Source organism: Cajanus cajan, chromosome 3, assembly GCF_000230855.2.
Source record: "Cajanus cajan strain Asha chromosome 3, NIPB_CcT2T_4, whole genome shotgun sequence".
Lineage (NCBI taxonomy): Eukaryota > Viridiplantae > Streptophyta > Magnoliopsida > Fabales > Fabaceae > Cajanus > Cajanus cajan.
Genome location: NC_138519.1, coordinates 66113483 through 66128456, shown reverse-complemented (window position 1 = coordinate 66128456; position 14974 = coordinate 66113483). Strand labels below are relative to the sequence as shown.

The 14974-nt window shown below is 37.1% G+C and overlaps 1 pseudogene; it reads left to right on the top strand.

Annotated features, from left to right (window-relative positions):
• Positions 1-12511: 12511 nt before the first annotated feature.
• On the top strand, positions 12512-14974 carry LOC145956415 (pentatricopeptide repeat-containing protein At3g12770 pseudogene; annotated as a pseudogene).

The following is a 14974-nucleotide window of genomic DNA, read 5'->3' as shown; positions in this document are numbered from 1 at the left end:
AAAAAATGGGTGAGTGCTTATTCACAAATCAAAATTGCATGTGTCAAAGCAAGTACACCTACCAGTCAACAAAGGACAACACCTCCATCGCTGTAATATCAAGAAAGTACAGAGATATCTTAATGCCAGTCAGAAAAGCAAACATATAGTATAAAAGATCTCGTGAAGCGCAAATTCAGCAAGCAAACATTTAATGCAAAATCAAAGGCATTAAATGCAACAATCCATGAAGATTGTACAAACTAGATGGAAGAACCAGATGATGGCTAATCAAGCATAAAAACAAAGTCTGCTCACGAACGGAAAAGGACTACCACCAGAATGAGACACTGAAGTATCAGATGAAGCCTATGAGGAATAGTCAAGGCAAGACACGAGTCAAACAAGTCGAGACAGATAAAACAAGTGATGTAGGAAACCGAGCGTCAAGAGATGAGTAGTTGGAACACGAATATGCACCAGATGATCACAAAATATCTAGACAAAGTTGTGTCAAGTGCAACTGCTCTAAAGCACATATCTGACGTGGTATATGTCTATGGACAAAAGAAAGTCAATCGTACGTCAAGACCAAGAGCAGCACAGACTAAAAGATACTCTGGATGAAGACAAGTCTGTCTGCAATACTAACAAGACCATATAAGACACCAAAGCATCAACATCAAATACTCAGATGAAAAACAAGACAAAAGACGCATGAGATTAACAGACGCAGATGAAGACTGTCGCGCAAGCACTTATCAAATCTCAAAAGACTACTCAGAGCATCGTCCATGATCACAAAAAAGCCCTCAACATAAAATGTGCGATCTAAATGAAGGAACAAAGAAGAAGAGAAGCACGCAAAAGAAGAACATGCATGTGTCAGAAAAAGTGCATCATTTTTTCAGAAAAGGACAACGGCTATATTGTTGCATGACCAGAAAAAGATAAATAATTTCTAGGTCTTAGATAAATTCAAGCATTGCTGGCAATAGGACAAAGAAGAATACACGCAATGTCTAAGAACCGGAAGCAACATTTAATGCAAGACCAAACGCATTAAATGAAAGTATCAATGTAGTCATGAACGACTATATTAGCTTCAACGGACACTTACAACGGGCAAATTTTACAGGCCTATAAGTATGCAATAACATCAAACCGAAAAAGGTTGGCAAAAAGCAACGAAAGGATAATCATAGGCTTTGCCCTGGGCATTTGATGAAAAAGATTATATGAAGCCCACAAGACAGAGGGACTAGAGATGAACGTTCATAATCATATACACAATGTAAATTGCATTTTAATCTTTGTAGACTAAGGTGCTCAAAATGTCAGTCATGAACAAACCTTAGTGAGTGTTGTAAACCTATGTATCCTCTCTGTGAAAGTAATCCAAACACTCAAATACAAGCCTCCGTAGGACTAAGATAGTGAAACCTTAGAGAGTGTGGATTTTATATGTATCTTCTCTATGAGAGTAACCTAAACACTCAAACCAAACTTGTCTAGCCAACACATTGTAGAGCCTGAAGAGGCTAGGAAAAGAATATTTGTAAAGCCTGGAGGGGCTTGTCAAAGAATACTCACTGCTAGCCAGAAGTGGCTGATAAGAAAATACTAGCGCTGGTAAGTGAAGCTGGCGGGCCATGAGTGGTCAAGAATACTTGGAGAACCATAAGTGGTTTAAGAATACTAGCGTTGGTGAGTGAAACTAATGGGCCAGGAGTGGTCGAGAATACTTGGAGAACCAGAAGTGGTTTAAGAATACTAGCGTTAGTGAGTGAAGCTAACGGGCTAGGAGTGGTCGAGAATACTTGGAGAACTAGAAGTGGTTTAAGAATACTAGCATTGGTGAGTGAAGCTAACGGGCCAGGAGTGGTCGAGAATACTTGGAGAACCAAAAGTGGTTTAAGAATACTAGCGTTGGTGAGTGAAGCTAACGGGCCAGGAGTGGTCGAGAATACTTGGAGAACTAGAAGTGGTTTAAGAATACTAGCGCTGGTGAGTGAAGCTGGCGGGCCAGGAGTGGTCGAGAATACTCAGGGCTAGGAGTGGTCGAGAATACTCAGGTCCAAGAGTGGACGATAATACTTAATGTTCTTCATTTTGATACCTAGTGGAACCCTTCAGTTGAAGGAGACTGGATGTAGCTTAGTTGAGCGAACCAGTATAAAATGATTGCATTGCTTTTCCTACTTAACTAGGAACATTATTTTTTTATCTTTGTGAAAGACCTTGTCCGATATTTACATATTGTTAAAAACCATTTTTCAGACAAAGACACAATTTCGTTTAACAAATATAGTACACTGAAAAGCCTTATCTACTGCTTGTCTCTAAATGAAACTATTTTGAAAAGGAAAAGTGAAACAACTTCAATAATTATTATTAGAGATCATCTTCCTCAGCAGTCGATAAAGTTGTCAGACGCAATGACCTTATGTTATTTTGAGTAACCGTCTGATATTTGAAAGTGCATTAGACGAAGAACATTACTCTTGCGAAAACGTCTTTCAAAATTCCTTCGTACACACACACACATATTCAACCCCCCTTCTATGTGTTTTTTCGCTAACTTCATTGGTCATCCTTTTATAGCTTGGGGCTTACTTAGTTTTTAAACAATGTTAACATCAACTTGTACTTTACTTTTTAGTTTTGTCAGCAATTCCTTCAAAAGTTGTTATCTTATAAGCAACCTTCTCTACAAACCTTTTTAGTAGAGTCTTCAATACTAGTCTTTTGAGAAGATGAGTTTTAATTGAGACTTTCTAATGAATGTTTCAAAGAACTAGACTCTTGGGCTAAGTCTTCAAGGCATTTTCCTTGAGAGAAAATGTTCATCTTGAACTCCTTTGTTTAGTAGTCATTTTGTGCTCATCAAAACAGCTAAGACCATGATATTACATAAAAACTCAAGTAGTATTTATTGAAGCTTTTGAGATGTAATACCTTGTTAAGTTTCTGAGTACTGAACAAAATTAATTTGAAACACTTGAACAAAATTTGTTAGTACATCACATGAGAACTTTTCATTATTAAAACTTGAAACTAAGAGTTTGTCATTATTAAAACATGAATTAAGGTGAGATTCAAGACCTTGTCGGTAAAAACCCTTCATGAGTAGCAATTTCTGAGATGTCTGGTTATCTTTAATGATGGAATAACACTAAGGCCAAGAAGTCCAAGAGGTGATGTATTGAAGGAAGCAAAAGGAATGGGTTAGTGTTGAAAAACTATAGGAGGAGTGAGGCCACTTTTGGACCTTAGCTCCTAAGTTCTTATTAGCATAGCATTTATTTTTATTCCTATTTTGCCCTTATCTTTTATTCCAAATTTACCCTTGTACTTTGGGGTATTTTAGTCATAAAATTTATTTTACTTGTATTTCCAATTTTACCCTTGTATTTTGGGGTGTTTAGGACTTAGAATTTATTTTCCCTTGTATTTCCCATTTTACCCTTGTATTATGGGGTGCTCTAGATGATTAGGATTTTTAATTTTGGGCTAGGGTGTTAACTAGAAGGGTGACGCATTTTTTGGTGTTCATTGGATCTATTTTTGGTGTTAGAAAGGCTTAGGCCCAAGTGGAGGGCAAAGGTTGCATGGTCTTATCATGCACCTAGATATAGCCAATCTAAACCCAAAGATTTCATCCTTGGCCACCAAGTTGCATCTAGGGTTCATTTGCATTTCATTTGGAATGCATTTGCCTACTCCAAATGCAACCCTAGATGTCTCCCCTCCTATAAATACCCAACACCCCACACCTTGTAAATACTTTGGATTATATGAATTTGAGAGAGCATTTCTTTGCCTCAAATCCTATCCTTAGTCCCTAGGTTAACTTCGGCTAACCACCTTCATTCTCCACCCTTGGAGAGTGAAACCCTAGAGTGGCCTCCACCTTCACTTGGAGTGAGCCAACCTTTGAGCATCCATACACCATACACTTCCGCCAATCATCACCATATCACGCCTATCATCCTTTGTCCACCTTAACATTCCTTTCCCATACCTTTGGTGAGCCTAGATCAAGGGCAAGGTGCCCTTCACTCACTATCTTCAACCATGGAAGGAGGGACTCCATCATTTAAATCAACAACTTTCCTCATAAACCAACACAAGACTTGTTAGCATGCTTTGTCCTCACTCACACACTTTTTAAGAAACTTCCTAAAAGATCACTCATTCCTAAATTATTCTAAGTCAAGCACGCTTGACTATGAAGTTTTTTAGTGATAAGATATCAAAAAATAAACGTATCTTGTTGATATAAGTAGTACAAATTAATTCTTTTAAGTCATCTTTAACTGTACAATATTCTCAAACATGTAAAAATCTCTGGATCTCACTCTATAACACTGTGAGTTTTATGCTTTTATTGCAACCAAACAAAATAGTCAATTACAATAATCTATGAAATTAAAATTTGCAATTCCTAAAAGTTGCCCTAATACTACTCCCCTTTTTTTGTCAAAACCAAAAAGGTATTCTATTCCCCTTGGAGGGGGGGTTGTTCTCAAAAGATTCTGAAGAAAAATAATCAACTTCTCTAAAGGGAGGAGGAGGACCAGGAGTTGGTGGAAGGACTCTAGGGATGGCAATAGGCACACATTTTGTCACCAACCATTCTTCTAGTAGTAAAAGCCTATCAAGAAAATCATTGAGGCTATGCTACAACTTGTCTTGATTTGAAAAGATCAACTTGTGCTCTTTCTTTACAAGTCAAAGTTACTTCTCTGTATCAAAGAACCTCATTTCAACGAATTTGGACAATCCAAGATCTACTTTAGAAAGCTTGGAATTTCAACGGGCTTGGACTTTAGAAAATCTAATTGCTTATCATCATAAAAAATATGCTTAGTTTGAAGGACTAAACCACATATAGTAGGAATTGTTTCTTTCTTAACAAGATTAATCTATGAAGGTCCAACCTCATTTGCTGTTGGAGGATGTAATGGTGGAAAAGGAAGTGATAAAAACATATACATCCTCAACTAGATGACCTTGATTGAGTGATGTTCTGATAGCGAAATAAAAAATTGGTGAGTAAAACAAAAGATTAAGATTCTCAATGTTAAAGACAAAGTCTTTACTAGATGGTGGAGTTGATGGATCAAATATAATCACAAGGGTGAGTGGTAAAGTAATGCCTTCAATTTCCTCTAGATTAGCCACAACAAAAGGTGTCTTGTCAGGAGTAAAGTCTCTTGGAGCTTGGGTTTCAAAGACAATCTCACACATCTTGAGTTGTGTGAGAACATCAGCAATCAAAAAGTCAAATACTGGAGCAAGGTACTTAATTTCCTCTTTAGTAAAACTTGGTATAAGCACAATTATGATGGAATCACTATCAAACTCAGAGAAGAGTCTTGGTGTGGATTCCTAAGTAATGATGTGAATACGAAAAAACTCTTCATGTTGAGGCCCAAGACAAGTTGTTAGGGCAATAGCTAGAAGAATATCAAAGATCATTTTTTCATAAAAGGATTGAGAACCCTCTTGAGTAGTTGGGTCAACAGTAGATGGTGTGTTTGCTTTAAAAGACATGTCTTATGATTCTTCAATAGGATCAAAACATGGTGTGTAATTCTTACTTGCTTTGATCTTGAATTTCTTACCAAGTTTCAACCAATTAGCAATCCTCTCTAAGAGGTCAGGTTGAGGAGTTACCTTAGGAGTAGAATCTTCACCTTGAGAAGGTGATGGAGCAGATGCAGTTTGTTATTCCTTTATTTTCTTGTCCTTCTTGGACTTCTTCTCTAACTTTTTCTTCTTTTCAAATTTTTCAACTTCTTCATCAATGAACACATAGACTTTGTGCATCCTTAAGTGAGGCTTTAACTTCATCTATTTCAAATTATGTGCATTCCATTCATGCACATTATAGTCCATAGGTTCATCAATTACAGGCACTTTGAAGTGCTCAAACACCTTTACCAACAACATTCCATAAGGTATACAGGAAGTAACCTTGGTGGGTCTAGTTGCTTTAATCATAAATTATAATAGGAGATATGTAAAGTAAACCCAAATTTGCTTCCACATACATTAAATGATGAGAAAATCTTGGCTAGTGATTTCCTAAAAGGTGTCAATTCTAGGAAAAAGCAAGTGAAGACACATATTGTGGACAATCCTACCAAAAGATTTCAAGTTTTTTGCCTTAAATTCATGTTCATCAACATCTAGCACTTTCTTTAAGACTTTCTTTCTAGAGACATCTAAGGCCTCAAACCAATCATGCCACGACTGAATCCCATCAATTGGTAGTTTAAGAATCTCTCCTAAAGATTCTATAGTGAGTAGAGCATCAGTGCCCTTAAGATTTACAAAAATAATACTTGTTTCTTCATCTACTACAACATCAACAAAGAACCCTCGAACAAGTATTGGATAGATAGGCCTTTTAATTGTAAAGAATTTCTTCCAACCTTGTTTCTTCACAAAACATAGAATATTCCACCCAACTTGGTTGATATCCTTGAGATTGGTTGTTCGCTCATATACAACTCTTTTTGTCTTTCCAATATTTGTTGAAGTCATCAATTAAGTTCTTGTCATGGAAGATATCTGACTAATCTTCACGTTTCCTCTTTAAGGTAGATTTAGCTTTGTGTTTAGTGATTTTCTTTTCATGGGGAGCCAATAACTACCCCTATTGGTTTTGGTGGAGAATCAAGGATAAAAATTTCATCATCACTATTGGAGGGAGTTTTGAGTTCAAGAGGAGCAACCTCTTTCCCTTTCTCTTCAACAGTGAGTTTCTAAAGAAAGACATGATATGTGTTTCAGAACACAATCTAAAGAGTATGAATGAAAAAGATGAGAATGAGAGGAATCATGAAAAGTAGTTGGAAGAAGTTAAGAGAAGAGGGACGTTGAGAGCGGTTTAGAGTGGTTATTATTTGACTGCATTTTAATTTGAAAGAAAGGGGGAAACAAGTTTAATTGTGTTTGTAGCTCTGCATAAAGTAATTGTTGGAGTCTCAATGATAACATTTTTGTTATTGATTTCCTAGTGACCCTATTTCTTTTTTTAATTTTTTAATGTAATATATTTATGATGCATTCAAAGAAGGCATAGCCATTTAGAAAAGGAAATATGTACATTTAAAAACACATATCACACAATCAATTCACAAGCTATATCAATTAAGCATAGGATATATAAAGTATTGTATTTAACATCATTTAATATCAAATAAGCTTTGAATATTTAATTTTTCTTTAGTAAAATTAAACTTGTCTTCTGTGAGTGGCTTAGTAAAAATATGTGTCAATTGATGTTTGGTCTTAACAAACTTTTTCTCAATGTCTCCTTTCTAAACATGGTCTCTGATGAAATGATACTTTATGTCTATGTTTTGATCTGAAATGCTGAATAGGATTCTTCGATAATTCAATAGCACTTGTATCATCACATAAGATAGGAATTTTTTCAAATCTTAGTGAATAATCCAATAATTTTTTTTTAATCCAAATCACTTAAGTGCAACATGCAGCCACAACTACATATTCAGCTTTTGTAGTAGAAAGGGCAATTATTGCTTGTTTCCTTAATCCCCATGATACAAGAGAATTTCCTAGAAATTGGTAAATAGCACATGTATTTTTCCTTTCTACTTTGTCTCCAACAAAATCAACATCATTATACCCTGTAATATTGGACTTGGATCTTATCTCAAACCATAAACCATGATCAATAGTGCCAATGAGATATTTAAAAAATTGTTTTCACAGTAGATACATGTGATTCTTTATGACAAGATTGAATCTAACATAGTCCTACGAAGAATAGAATATTTGGTCTATTGACATTTAAGTATAGAATAGAGTCAATCATATCTCTATATTCTTTTTTATTGATAGATTTACCTTTTGAGTCAACATTGATGATACTTGATGGGTGCATAGGTGTGCTCATTGCCTTTACTTCATTCATTTTGAATTTCTTTAGAGTATTTTTGGCATATTTCTCTTGATGAATAAAGATTCCATGATCTAGTTGAATAGTTTGTAATCCAAGAAAAAACCTCAATTATCCCATCTTATTTATATCAAATTCACCTTTCATGAGATAAAAAAGTCTTTATACATCTTATGAGATATGGCTCTAAAATTAATGTCATCTACATATATTTGCACAATCAGAAGACTATCCTCTTAAACCTTCTCGAATAAAGTGTTATCATTACTCTTCTTGTGAATCCATTTTGTAAGAGAAAGTTGTTCAATCTTTCATACCATGTCTTTGGTACTTGTTTTAATCCATAAAATGCCTTAACAAGCTTGAGGTTTTCCTTTGTCTTCAAAATTAGGTGGTTACTTGATACATACCTCTTCATTGATGAAACCATTTAAGAATATACTTTTAACATCCATCCAATATAAGATTATATCTTAGTATGGTGCATATGCCAGTAATATCTTTATTGTAGTTTAATTATTTATTTTGATATGTAATTTTATTTTTTGATCTCATGTAATTTGCATCTGATTTTTTTCATGATTTCTCCATTTTCTTATTGTGAACTTTGTTTCTTTGGATTTTTCTTGACTTCAATTTTTCAAAGGTTAATTCTTGATCGCCATTTTTTTGCCTCTTGTTGATCTTGATTTCTCTTTGACTGTTTCAAATATGTGGCAAATTGTTAGCAACAATTGCTGCAATTTATATTGAGAAGGAGATGATAACAATGGTGACAACCAAGAGAGATGGACAGTGAGACTCTAAGAGAGGAGGGTACTATGAAAGGACAATTTGGGAAAGAAGAATGGAAAGAGAGAAATAAAAGATAAAAGAAAATATATTTCAACCATCAAATTTTTTTTTTTTTTTAAATTCAAAATTTTAGCTCATATCATTAAGAATATCATAAATGATACAATTTGGGATGTGAAAAAAATCACAGAGATTTGCACTTTCTATTGTTGCTTTAGCAAGCTTATGAGCAATAATATTGGCAAATCTAGGGGAGAAACTCACATGAGAGTTTGGGGGGTTAACCATGATAGGCTTACATTGGTCAAGAAGGCAACCAAATTCAGTTATGTCAATAGAGTGATGATTGGAGAAATAGGAAGGGATGCGATTACAATCGGTTTCGAAAATAATGTCCTCCAGGTTCTGGTTATGGGTCCAGTTGATAGCATGAGGAAGAGCAAAGGCTTTACTAACGTGGGGTTCCAAACAGCCTTTGATAGTGGTTGAACGAGCTCTAACAAAGGCACCTTGATGGTCTCTAATGCAGATGCCTATTCCAGTAAGTCCTTCCGCTGGAAAAGAGTGAGTGGCAATGTTGCACTTAAATGACCCTTGGGGAGGAGGAGACCACCGCTGTCTGGTTTGGGTTTTAGTGTGCTGGACCAGGTCGATTGCAGTGGCCCAATCATGAAGCATGGAGGAGGCACGAAGATTGATCTCGTTTGGGTTCCAAGGAGTGTTACTCTAATGCAAAGCATTCTGGCTATGCCACATGCTCCAGAGAATCATGGAAAATTCTGCAGCAGCTTGAGGGGTCCAATACTGTAAAATATGAGATATGAGGTTAAAGACACCATCAGAGGAGTTGATCAAATTCAAGATACAAGAGTGAAGATTACTTCCTTGCCAGCACAACTTGGCTGATGGACAACTAAAGAAAGTGTGCCAGGTGTTTTTGATATCAATATTACATCGGAAACATGTACTTGGGCAACAAATGCCTTTCTTTTGAAGGTTTGGCCGCATGGGAAGGATGTCTCGCATCAATCTCCATATGAAATGCTTAATTTTGTGGGGAATGCGTAGATTCCAAATGTTTTTCCATGGACTAGGAACATTGAGATTACCCATGGAGAGGCAATGCTGGAGATAACCTTTATAAGCAGAACGAACAGTGTAAGAACCCGAGGGATTCCATTTCCAAATACGTTTATCTTCACAGTGTGGGTTGAGAATAGGAATGTTGAGTATCTGGTTGCTGGTGTCCTTATCGAACTAGGAATTAATCAAAACATCGTTCCAACCATTCTTATCATTGCTCATCAGATCAGAAACTTTAAAAGCTTGGCTATTTGAGGGGTCATGATGGTGAATACAATGGTAATTGTCATTGTATTTGATCCAAGGCTCGCCCCAAACAGGAATGGTATTCCCATTCCCAAGCCTCCAACGGATACCATTCTTAAGTAGATGTTGGGTGCTCCAAAGACTTTTCCATGTATAGCTGGGATTGTGGCCTAGTGAAGCATTGAGAAAGCTACCTTCGGGGTAGTATTTTTCTTGGTAGATTCTACTGATCAGAGAGTTTGGGTTGCTAAGAAATCTCCAAGCTTGCTTACTAAGCATAGCAAGGTTAAAGGCAGATAAATTTTTGAAACCAAGTCCACCCTCAAGTTTGGAGATGGCTAGCCTTTCCCAGCGCATCCACTTAATTCCCTTGTGCTTATTTGAATTTGCACCCCACCAGAAGGCATTTAGTAATTTCTCAATCTCATCTATGGTGCGGTTTGGAATCATGAAGACACTCATAGCATATGAAGGGAGAGCCTGCAGAATAGCCTTGATGAGGGTCTCTTTTCCTGCTTTAGATAACGATTTGTGGCTCCAAGACTGTAGTTTTTTCCATATGCGTTCCTTGATAAACCTGAAAACTTCGTTTTTATTTCGTCCAATCATAGATGGGATTCCAAGGTACTTACCAGTGGTCACACATTTCTGGACATGCAGAGTATTATATAACATAATGTGAGTAGTAGGAGGTGCATGTCTATTCAGGAATACTTCAGATTTATCGTAGTTTATGGCTTGACTAGAGGCTACCTCAAAAGTTTTCAGTATGGTAGCAACCTCATTGGTCTCTTTCTCAGAAGCTTGGAAGAAAAGGAATACATCATCTGCGAACATGAGATGATGCATTTTGGGAGCACCACGACAGATTTGAATGCCATGCATGTTCCCTAGAAGTTCAGCTTTATGAATAAGGCTAGATAATCCTTCCATACCTAGAATGAAGAGGTAGGGGGAGAGGGGGTCTCCTTGTCGGAGACCTCTACCAGGAACAATGGAGCCGACTCAATTGCCATTAAGTAGGACTTGAAAATGAACAGAAGTGATACACATCATCATACAACTTTCCCATTTTCTGCAAAAACCAAATCGCTCCGATATGCAACGTAGATAGTTCCAGGAGAGCCTGTCAAAATCCTTGCTTATGTCGATCTTCAAAGCTGCTTCATGTTTAGTTCTATTTCCGCTACAACGTAGGTAGTGGATAGCTTCAAACGCTACGAGCACATTGTCTGTGATAAGGCGGTCTTGAACAAAAGCAGCCTGTTCGAGGGAGACGCACTTTTGGAGAAGAGGTTTTAGACGATTTGCTAAAGCTTTCGAGAGTATTTTATATATCACATTACAAAGAGCAATTAGTCGAAGCTCTTTCATGCTTGATGGATTAGGACACTTTGGGATTAAAGCAATCACTGCGTCGTTGATGTGTGGAGAAGCTCACCAACTTCAAGCCAAGAGTTGTAGGAGGAAAGAATGTCTTCGCCACAAACCTCCCAAAATCTTTTGTAAAAACCAGGATTGAATCCGTCAGCCCCGGAGCTTTGTCTTTGTGCATCTGAAAAAGAATCGTACGAAGTTCTTCTCTTGATAAGGGCGTTGTGAGTTGCTCATTATCCAGTTAGGAGATCTTACAATCCAAGGTATCAGTTACAGCTTGAATCTCCCCAGGAAGCGTGGTGAATAGGTCCTGAAAGTATGAGCATGCAAGGTTACCAAGTTCAGTAGGGTGGAGTGTTGTTTTCCTTCAATGTCGTAAAGAGTGGAGATATGATTTTTCTGATGACATATGTTCACTGCTGCATGAAAAATTTTGTATTGGAGTCCTCATCTCTTAACCAAAAAGTTTTAGCACGTTGACTCCAATAAGAATCCATGCAACATAGTTGGTGGCTGAGTTGGTGTTATAGTTGAAAGTATAGACTCCAATCAGTAGTAATTAACCTTAGCATTTGTGAGCAAGTCAATGTTATAAACTTGTTAAAGCAAGTTTTGAAAAGTTTGTTTCCAATGTTTTCGGGGGAAAAAATTGCAAAAGAAAATGATTATTTGAACAACTTAAATTTTCAAACAATTTTTTCCTTCCGAAAAAAAAATATTTTCTTTAATTTGAAAAATTAAACCTCGTGATTATTTTTTTCCTAAAACTAATTTACTATATGAAAGTTAATTTTTTTATATTATATCCGAACAAAATTAAACACCTTAAAATCATTTTTTATAAGTTTATCTAAATAAAAATTCATTCAAGTTATAATTAATTTTACAAGTAATTAATTATTGAAATAATATAATTTTTACGATTTTTGGTACCCGAGTTCGATTTTCATAAATAAATAAAAATAAAAAATAAAAACTTGTATAGAGTGAAGAGGCCAAATTGAAGTATCCTAGGTGATTTAGCAGACACCAAGAGATAACAGAGCACGTAACTTGAACACTAACTAAACTCTTCTTCCTCCTCTATGGTTGATGCCTTTATCATGTTTCCACCTCAGACACACATTTGCGAAGGCCAGGATCCCCTGCACCTGCAGGTGCATTTGCAACGCTGCACCACCCCCATCATTTGTTTCTCTTCATCATGCCCCATTCAACCAACCTCCTTCAACTTTCTCCTCTCTCTTGCACCAATTCTCCAATACCCTTATACATGTCAAGTCCATCCACGCACAGATTATTAAGAATTGGGTATCCACTGAAAACTTTCTGGCCTCAAAACTCATCAGGGCCTACTCTGATTTGGGTTTTCTTGGCACTGCCCGCAAGGTGTTTGATCAATGTTCTCCGATGGAAACCACTGTTTGCAATGCCATGATGGCTGGATTCCTGAGGAACCAGCATCACGTGGAGGTTCCCAAGTTGTTTAAAATGATGGGGTCTTGTGATATTGAAATTGATAGTTACACGTGTATTTTTGCTCTCAAGGCTTGCACCAGCTTGTTGGATGATGAGATTGGTGTGGAAATAGTTAGGACAGTGTTTGGAAGGGGGTTTCATTTGCATCCCTTTGTTGGTAGCTCGATGGTTAATTTTTTGGTGAAGTGTGGTTATCTTGATGATGCGCGAGAAGTCTTTGATGGGATGCCGGAGAAGGATGTTGTATGCTGGAATTCGATCATTGGTGGTTATGTGCAGGATGGCCTCTTCAAGGAGGCAATTAGAATGTTCCTTGAGATGGTTGGTTGTGGGATAAGGCCAAGTCCGGTGACAATGGCGAGCTTACTCAAAGCATGTGGAGAGAGTGGATGTAGAAAACTTGGAACATGTGCTCATGGTTGTGTCCTTGCGTTAGGCATGGGGGATGATGTATTTGTGCTTACTTCGTTGGTTGATATGTACAGTAATTTAGGTGACACTGATAGTGCTGCTTTGGTTTTCAATAGCATGTGCAGTAGAAGTTTGATTTCATGGAATGCTATGATTTCAGGATATGTTAAGAATGGTAATGTGTCTGAATCTTTTGCACTCTTTCGTAGACTAGTCCAAAGTGCTTCTGGGTTTGATTCTGGAACCTTGGTGAGCCTTATAAGAGGATGTTCTCAAACATCTGACCTGGAAACTGGCAAAATCCTCCATGCTTGTGTCGTTAGAAAAGGACTTGAATTAAATCTAGTTTTGCCCACTGCAATTGTTGACATGTATTCTAAATGTGGTGCCATCAAACAGGCAACGATTGTTTTCAGAAGAATTGTAAAAAAGAATGTAGTTACATGGACTGCTATGCTGGTGGGCTTATCACAAAATGGCTATGCAGAGGATGCCCTTAAACTATTTTGTCACATGCAAGAAGAAAATGTGGCTGCCAATGTTGTCACTCTTGTTAGTCTTGTGCACTGTTGTGCTCACCTAGGATCTCTCAAGAAAGGAAGGAGTGTCCATGCTCATTTGATCCGGCATGGCTATGCATTTGACGCGGTTAATATGTCAGCCTTGATTGATATGTATGCCAAGTGTGGTAAAATTCACTCTGCTGAGAAGTTATTCAATAATGGATTCCATTTAAAAGATGTTATACTCTGTAACTCTATGATTATGGGTTACGGAATGCATGGTCACGGGCATTATGCTCTTCGTGTCTATGGTAGAATGATAGAGGAAAGTCTCAAGCCAAATCAAACTACATTTGTTTCTCTGCTAACGGCTTGCAGTCACTCGGGCCTTGTTAAAGAGGGTAAGGCTTTGTTCAACTGCATGGAAAGAGATCATAACATTAAGCCTCAGGACAAACACTATGCTTGTCTTGTGGATCTTCTTAGTCGTGCTGGCCACCTAGAGGAAGCATATGCATTGGTGAAACAAATGCCCTTCCAACCCAGCACAGATGTGCTTGAAGCTTTGCTCAGTGGTTGCAGAACCCATAAGAATATTAACATGGGGATAAAAATAGCAGATAGATTAATTTCCTTAGATTACTTAAACTCTGGAATTTATGTCATGTTATCAAATATATATGCTGAAGCAAGAAGATGGGAATCTGTGAATTATATACGAAGCCTCATGAGGGTGCAGGGCCTGAAGAAAACACCGGGTTATAGTTTGATTGAAATAGGGAACCAGGTATACACATTTTTTGCTAGTGATGATTCACATCCTTGTTGGACAGATATTTGTCACTTATTAGAAAATTTGAGGCTTTTGGTGGAGGGAGAAGGTTACATTCCTGATACTAGTTGTGTTCTTCGTGATGTAAATGAGCCAATGAAGGTTAAGTTACTCTGGGGACATAGTGAGAGACTAGCTATTGCATTTGGTCTTTTAAGCACACCATATGGAAGCTTGATTAGGATCACCAAAAATCTTCGTGTTTGTGTTGACTGTCATACTGTTACCAAATACATATCAAAAATAGTTCAAAGGGAAATTATTGTTAGGGATGCTAATCGTTTCCATCACTTTATTAATGGGGAATGCTCATGTAATGATTACTGGTAA